We start from the raw sequence: 8,272 nt of genomic DNA on the forward strand, positions 1-8,272 counted from the left end.
CCTGCGGGTCCTGAGACCACACTGTCCCTGTGAGGGCTGCACTCCGCCACCCCCTCACCCTCCCACCTCCCCACCCCACCCCTACTTAGCCTCTAGAGTAACGTCCCTCAGTGGAGCAGACTTCTAAAAGTTCTAATTTTGTACTCTGCTGCTCTACTGTTTGCCAGGAGCTGGCCCCTCCCCTTCATGGCCTATCTTCCTATATGTCACTCAGATTCATTTCTCCACATGTCCTACCTTCCAGAAAGTGGTTGCTTTTCTTTTCCTAGAATTGCTGCTCTTCTCTTCTATCTCCTGTTGAGTTTGTAGGTGCTCAGAATGGTTTGATACATATCTAGCTGAATTCCTGGGACCCAATGATATTTTGGTCTCCTACTACTCCACCATCTTGCTCCTCCCCCTTTTCTAGACATTTTTACCCTTCTCTCATACTGGTTTAAATTGTTTTTTGTCTGCCTCCCCAACCAAGGCAAGGGCAGTCATGCAAGGATACCAGAGGTAACCTAATAGTCCCTCAAAAGAGTAAGATTCTCTGGCAGGGCCTCTCCCCTCTCTCCCATAATCTGGGAGCAGAAGATGACCTAAGTAAGTCTCTTAGTTTGGAGCTGCTAGTGGACTCACGTCTAGAGAGTGGTGAACTTTTGTGTGTGAATAAAACCATATGTACATAAAGTTTTTAAGTGTACAGTTGATGGTATCAAGTACATTCACACTGTTGTACAACCATCACCACCATCCACATCCAAAACTTTTTCGTCTTCCCCAGCTGAAACTCTGTACCCATTAAACAACTAACTCTCCATTCCCACCTGTCCCACTGTCCCTGGGTAGCCTCCATTCCACTTTCTGCCTCTGTAAATTTAACTAGTTTAGATACTTTATGTAAGTGAAATCATACAATATTCATCCTTTTGTGACTGGATTATTTCACTTGGCATAATGTATTCAAGTTCATCCATGTTGTAGCATGTGTCCATAATTCATTCCTTTTTCCCCAAAAATTGTTTCTATTGCAGTAAAATACACATAACATAAAATTTGCCATCTTAACCATTTTTAAGTGTACAAGTCACTGGTATTAAATATCATCATAATGGTGTGCTACCATCACTACTACTCACCTCCCAAACTCTCTTCATCTTCTAGAACTAAAATTCAATACCCATGAAAAAATACCTCCCCATTCCTTCTTGCCTCCCAGCCTTAAGCAAGCATCATTCTGTTTTCTATCTCCTTGATTTTTAACTACTCCATATACTTCTTTTTTTTAAGTTTTGGGGTTTTTTTGTTTTTGTTTTTGTTTTTTGACAGACAGATCACAAGTAGGCAGAGAGGCAGGTGGAGGGGGGGCGGGGAAGCAGGGTCTCTGCTCAGCAGAGAGCCCGATGTGGGCCTTGATCCCAGGACCCTGGGATCATGACCTGAGCTGAAGGCAGAGGCTTTAACCCACTGAGCCACCCAGGTGCCCCTATATACTTCTTTTTTTTAATGACAAGTTTTTTATTTATGTTTAAGATTTTTATTTATTTATTATTTGACAGAGAGAGAGAGACAGTGAGAGAGGGAGCACAAGCAAGGGGAGTGGGAGAGGGAGAAGCAGGCTTCCTGGCAAGCAGGGAGCCCAGTGCAGGGCTCAATCCCAGGACCCTGGGATCATGACCTGAACCGAAAGCAGATGCTTAATGACTGAGCCACCCAACGCACCCCTCTATATACTTCTTATAAGTGGAAATAGACAGTATTTGTCTTTTTGTGACTGGCTTATTTCACTTAGCATAATGTCTTTAAGGTTTATCCATACTGTAAATATGTCATAATTTCTTTCTTTTTGTAAGTCTGAACAATATTTCACTGAGTGTATATACATATTTTACTTATCCATTCATCTGTTGAAGGACACTTAGGTTACTTCCACCTTTTGGCTATGGTGAGTAATGTGCTATGAACATGGGTATAGAAATATCTCTTTGAAACCATGCTTTCAATTCTTTTGGGTATATATTCAGAAGTAGAATTGCTGGATTAAGTGGTAATTCTGTTTCTAATTTTTTGAAGACCACCATACTGTTTTCCACAGCAGTGGTACCATTTTAAATTCCTACCAACTATTAGTGAACAAGGATAATAATTTCACTGTTATTTCTTTGGGTTTTTGTTTTTGGTTTTTTGGTTTTTTTAATAGTCAAACCTAACAGGTGTGAAGTGGTTTCTTGTTTGTAGTTTGCTTTACTTTTCCCTAATGATTAGTGATGTTGAACAACTTTCCATGTGCTTTTTTGCCATTTATATATTTTTTTGATGAAGTGTCACTTTGAGTTCTTTGTTAATTTTAAATCATTATTTCTTTTTTGTTATATTTGGTGAGTTGGAGGAATTCTCTATATATTCTGGATATTAATTATTTATTAGATATATAATTTACAAATATTTTCTACTGAAGTCAGTCTCTTGTAGCTCTTGTAGATAACATTCAGTTGATCATATGTATGTTAATTTGTTTGTTTGGCTAGTTGGTTTTACTGATTATACTTTATTAATCTCTCAATCTGTCTTGACTGGAAAACTTAATCCATTTACATGTAAAGTAATTACTGATAAGGGACTTACATAATTTTGCTTTTTGTTTTCATCTTATTGATTTTTTCAGTCCCTCATTTCCTATATTACTTTTTCTCTTGTGCTTAATTTATTTTTTGTAGTATAATATTCCAATTCTTTCTTCATTTCATTTTATGTGTATTCTTTAGCTGTTTACTTTGTGGTTACCATGAGGATTAGATAACATCCTAAAGTTAGAACACTCTAATTTGAATTTCTGTCAGCTTAACTTCAACAACATACAAAAAATTCTGCTCCCTTATAGTTTCATCCTGCCATTTTAGCCACTGATATCACAAAATTACATCTTTATTCATTGTGTGCCCCAAAACATAAACTAAAAATTATTTTAAGTACATTAGTCTCAAGGCACCTTGGTGGCTCAGTTGGTTAAACATCTGCCTTCAGCCTGAGCCTTCAGCTCAGGTCATGATCCCCACATCCTGGATCTCAGGATGTGGATCCCAGGGAGCCACATTGGGCTCCCTGCTAAACAGGAAGTCCGCTTTTCCCTCTGCTCCTCACCCCATTTGTGCTCTCTCTCTCTCTTGCTCACTCTCTCTCTCAAATAAATAAACGAAATCTTTTTTTAAAAAACTTAAATAGGGGCGCCTGGGTGGCTCAGTGGGTTAAGCCTCTGCCTTCGGCCCAGGTCATGATCTCCAGGTCCTGGGATCGAGCCCCGCATCAGGCTCTCTGCTTGGCAAGGAGTCTGCTTCCTCCTCTCTCTCTCTGCCTGCCTCTCTGCCTACTTGTGATCTCTGTCTGTCAAATAAATAAAAAAATCTTTAAAAAAAAAAAAAACTTAAATAAATAAATGCATTAGTCTCTTCAATTATGTAGAAAGCAAATATGAAGTTAGAAACCAAAATTATAATAATACTAGTTTTTTTAGACTAATAATTTTATTGTATCTGTTAACCTATTAAATCACATAGATAACAAAAAGTGAAATTAAAAACTATTATTAAAAATTATGCTAGCTTTTCAGGAAAGAATGTCCAACGGAAAAAAGACAGCCTGTTCAATAAATGGTGTTGGGAAAATTGGACAGCCACATGCAGAAAAATGAAATTGGATCATTTCCTTACACCACACACGAAAATAGACTCAAAATGGATGAAGGACCTCAATGTGAGAAAGGAATCCATCAAAATCCTTGAGGAGAACACAGGCAGCAACCTCTTCGACCTCAGCCTCAGCAACATCTTCCTAGGAACATCGCCAAAGGCAAGGGAGGCAAGGGCAAAAATGAACTATTGGGATTTTATCAAGATCAAAAGCTTTTGCACAGCAGAGGAAACAGTTAACAAAACCAAAAGACAACTAACAGAATGGGAGAAGATATTTGCAAATGACATATCAGATAAAGGGCTAGTGTCCAAAATCTATAAAGAACTTAGCAAACTCAACACCCAAAGAACAAATAATCCAATCAAGAAATGGGCAGAAGGGGCACCTGGGGGCTCAGTGGGTTAAAGCCTCTGCCTTCGGTTCAGGTCATGGTCTCAGGATCCTGGGATCGAGCCCCGCATCGGGTTCTCTCTGCTCAGCAGGGAGCCTGCTTCCCCCTCTCTCTCTGCCTGCCTCTCTACTTGTGATCTCTCTCTGTCAAATAAATAAATAAAATCTTTAAAAAAAAGGAAGAAAGAAAGAAAGAAATGGGCAGAAGACCTGAACAGACATTTCTGCAAAGAAGACATCCAGATGGCCAACAGACACTTGAAAAAGTGCTCCATATCACTTGGCATCAGGGAAATACAAATCAAAACCACAATGAGATATCACCTCACACCAGTCAGAATGGCTAAAATTAACAAGTCAGGAAATGACAGATGCTGGCGAGGATGCGGAGAAAGGGGAACCCTCCTACACTGTTGGTGGGAATGCAAGCTGGTGCAACCACTCTGGAAAACAGCATGGAGGTTCCTCAAAATGCTGAAAATAGAACTACCCTATGACCCAGCAATTGCGCTGCTGGGTATTTACCCTAAAGATACAAACATAGTGATCTGAAGGGGCACATGCACCCGAATGTTTATAGCAGCAATGTCTACAATAGCCAAACTATGGAAAGAACCTAGATGTCCATTAACAGACGAATGGATAAAGAAGATGTGGTATATATACACAATGGAATACTATGCAGCCATCAAAAGAAATGAAATCTTGCCATTTGCAACAATGTGGATGGAACTAGAGGGTATCATGCTTAGCGAAATAAGTCAATCGGAGAAAGACAACTATCATACGATCTCCCTGATATGAGGGAGAGGAGATGCAACATGGGGGGTTAAGGGGGTAGGAGAAGAGTAAATGAAACAAGATGGGATTGGGAGGGAGACAAACCATAAGTGACTCTTAATCTCACAAAACAAAGTGAGGGTTGATGGGGGTAGGGGGGTTGGGAGAGGGGGGTGGGGTTATGGACATTGGGGAGGGTATGTGCTATGGTGAGTGCTGTGAAGTGTGTAAACCTGGAGATTCACAGACCTGTACCCCTGGGGATAAAAATATATGTTTATAAAAAATAAAATTTAAAAAAAAATTATGCTAGCTTTTGAAATTGCACATGTATTTACCTTTACTGAGCTCTTTAATTCTTCATACAGTTTCATATTGCTATCTAGTGTCCTTTCATTTCAACCTGTAGGACTCCCTTTAGCATTTCTTTCAGGGCAGCTTTAATGATAAGTAATTCCTTCAGGTTTTGTTTATCTGGGAACATCTTAATTTCTCTGTCACTTTCAAAGGAAGGTTTTGCCATATATAGGGATCATAGATGACATTTTTTCCTTTTAGCACTTTGAATATATCAGCTCACTACCTTCTAGCTTCCAAAGTTCTTTTTTGTTTTGTTTTGTCTTTTTAAGATGTATTTACAAATTTGAAAGAGTGAGAGAGAGCATGCACGTGTGCACACATGCACAGGAGTTGGGGAGCAGAGGGAAAGGGAAAGAGAATCTCAAGCAGATTCCCTCCTGAGTGCTGAGCCTGACACAGGGCTCAAACTCACAACCCTGAGATCATGACCTGAGATGAAACCAAGAGCAGACCGCTTAACCAACTGAGATACCAGGTGACCCTTCTCCAAAGTTTCTAATGAGAAATCTGCTGACAGTCGTACTGAGGATGACTTATATGTGACTAACAACATTTCTTGCTGCTTTCAAGATTTTCTTTTTCTCTGTCTTGGAAAAGTTCAGTATAATGTGTGTTGGTGTAAGTCTTTTTTTTTTTTTTTAAGATTTTATTCATTTGCCAGAGAGAGAGAGAGAGCAAGCGAGTACACACAAACAGGCAGAGAGGCAGGCAGAGAGGCAGGCAGAGGCAGCGAGAGAAGCAAGTTCCCTGCTGAGCAAGGAGCCGGATGCAGGACTCAATCCCAGGATCCTGGGATCATGACCTGAGCTGAAGGCAGCGGCTTAACCCACTGAGCCACCCAGGCGTCCCGGTGTAAGTCTTTTTGAGTTCATCTTGGAGTTCATTGAGTTTCTTAGATGTTTATGCTCATGTCTTTCAACAAATTTGGAACATTTTCAGTTATTATTTCTTCAAATATTCTCTCTCCCCTTTTTCTCTCTCAAGACTTTCCCCTCTCTTTTTCTGAGACTCTCATGTGTACGTTGGTCTGCTTGATGGGGTCCCACAGGTCCCTTAGGCTCCATTCATTTTTCTCAATATTTTTCTTTCTGTTCCTCAGACACAATAATTTCCATTGCCTTATCCTCAAGTTCACTGATTCTTCTTCCTGCTCAAATCTGCCTTTGAATGCCTGTAGTGATTATTTTTATTTCAGTTATTGTACTTTTCCATTACAGAATTTCATTTTAGTTTTTTTTTTAGGTTTTCTGTCTCTTTGTTTTATTTCCATTCTGCCCATACATCCTTTTCTTAACTTTCTTTATGCCTTTTTTTTTTTTTTTTTTTTTATTTTTTTTAGCACTTTTACAATTGTTATTTTGAAGTCTTTGTCTCATGGATCTGCCATCAGGTCTTTTTCAGGAACAATTTCTGTTGATTCATTTCTTTCCTTTAAATGGGCCGTACTTTCTTGTTTCTTTGTATGCCTTGTGATTTTGTTGTTGTTGAAAATTGAACGTTCGAATCAAAAATGTGTTAGCTCAGGAAATCAGATTCTCTTCCTTCCTCAGCGTTTACTGTTTTTTTTTATTGTTGTAGGCTATCTCTGCGCCAAGGATCAGTCTGAGGTGTAAATTTAGTCTTCTCAGGTCTTTTCTGAGCCTATACCTTTTCCTGGGCATGTGCATTGGCTTTTAAATTTCTCTCACATAAGTTGTTTTTGAGTGTTCTAGTCTTTAGTGCCTAGTTCCTAAAAGAGAAAAAAAAAAAAAGACAAGAAAAAGAAAAACAAAAGGAGACAGGGCACCAGCCCTTTAAATACCCTAGAGATCAGTTCAGTAGGAGCTAGAAGAGCTTGTAACAATGAAGGGAGGTCTAACAACAGTGGCTGCCTACCTCTTTGTTTACATCACTAAGATCAGAAGCAGCAACAGCAATTAGAACACAGATCATTAATGTTTGGAGGACAAGGTCCTTTTTGCCCACCTGGCTCCCACAAGCCATTGCAAACTGCTCCAAAAACACATGCACAGCTGTGGACTGTGCTTAGCTGCCATGGGACTGGAGGTGGAGGATAGGTACCTACCAGTGTGCTAAAAGCTGAAAGTGACCACAATTTACCATCCAAGCCTCCAAGCCTTCAATAGACTCCAGAGTTCCAAAATAGTTACATCAGACAGATCTTACTGACACCATTGTTTTCTGATGGGGAGACAGATTCCTGGTGTTTCCTACTCTGCCACCTTCTCAGAATCTTTTGTTGATTCTGCCCCCTTTTTTTTCCAGCTCTGTGAGCTACTCCAGTATCTGTCCAATAAATCTAATGTTTGACTAAGCTGCTTTTGGTATTCTGTCATTATGACCAATAGAATCCTAAAAAATACACCTGGGTTCTGTTCCAACACTGTAGAAAATTAAATATTTTCCCCAGAGTTGAGTACAACCATACATGGCCAGCAGTAACTGAAGGCTTCAAAAGTTTAAGACACATACTCACTTCAGCAGCACAAAAACTGAAAATTGGAATGATACAGAGAAGATTGGCATGGCCCCTGTGTAAGGATGACATGCAAATTCATGAAGCATTCCATATTTTTGAATCATGGAACACTACATCAAAAACTAATGATATACTGCATGGTGACTAACATTTTATTTTATTTTATTTTATTTTATTTTATTTTATTTTATTTTTTTAAAGATTTTATTTATTTATTTGACAGAGATAGATCACCAGTAGGCAGAGAGGCAGGCAGAGAGAGAGGAGGAAGCAGGCTCCCTGCCAAGCAGAGAGCCCGACGCAGGGCTCGATCCCAGGACCCTGAGATCATGACCTGAGCTGAAGGCAGAGGCTTAACCCACAGAGCCACCCAGGCACCCTTAACATAACATTTTTAAAAAAAAGTTTAAGGCACTATTAACTCAAACAGAAAATTTCCATAGTACTTTTGCTAGCAACTTCACGGACCCCATGATCAAGTATATTATAGCTGGGAGAGGAAGAACGTACCATGTTCTTAGTCTGTGGTTATCTGTCTCAGCTGAGGTATGCCTTAGAACAATAAGCAATGATAATGACAGTATCTGGTGC

At 39.6% G+C, this 8,272-nt stretch overlaps 1 non-coding gene across 1 annotated transcript; it reads left to right on the forward strand.

Moving 5' to 3' along the window:
* Positions 1-7,670: 7,670 nt before the first annotated feature.
* LOC116866766 lies at positions 7,671-7,778 on the forward strand. The gene has a single exon (XR_004382464.1). It is a non-coding gene; the product is annotated as a U6 spliceosomal RNA (small nuclear RNA).
* The last annotated feature ends 494 nt before the right edge of the window (positions 7,779-8,272 follow it).

Source organism: Lontra canadensis, unplaced genomic scaffold (assembly GCF_010015895.1).
Source record: "Lontra canadensis isolate GAN:19392208 unplaced genomic scaffold, GSC_riverotter_1.0 scaffold10, whole genome shotgun sequence".
NCBI lineage: Eukaryota > Metazoa > Chordata > Mammalia > Carnivora > Mustelidae > Lontra > Lontra canadensis.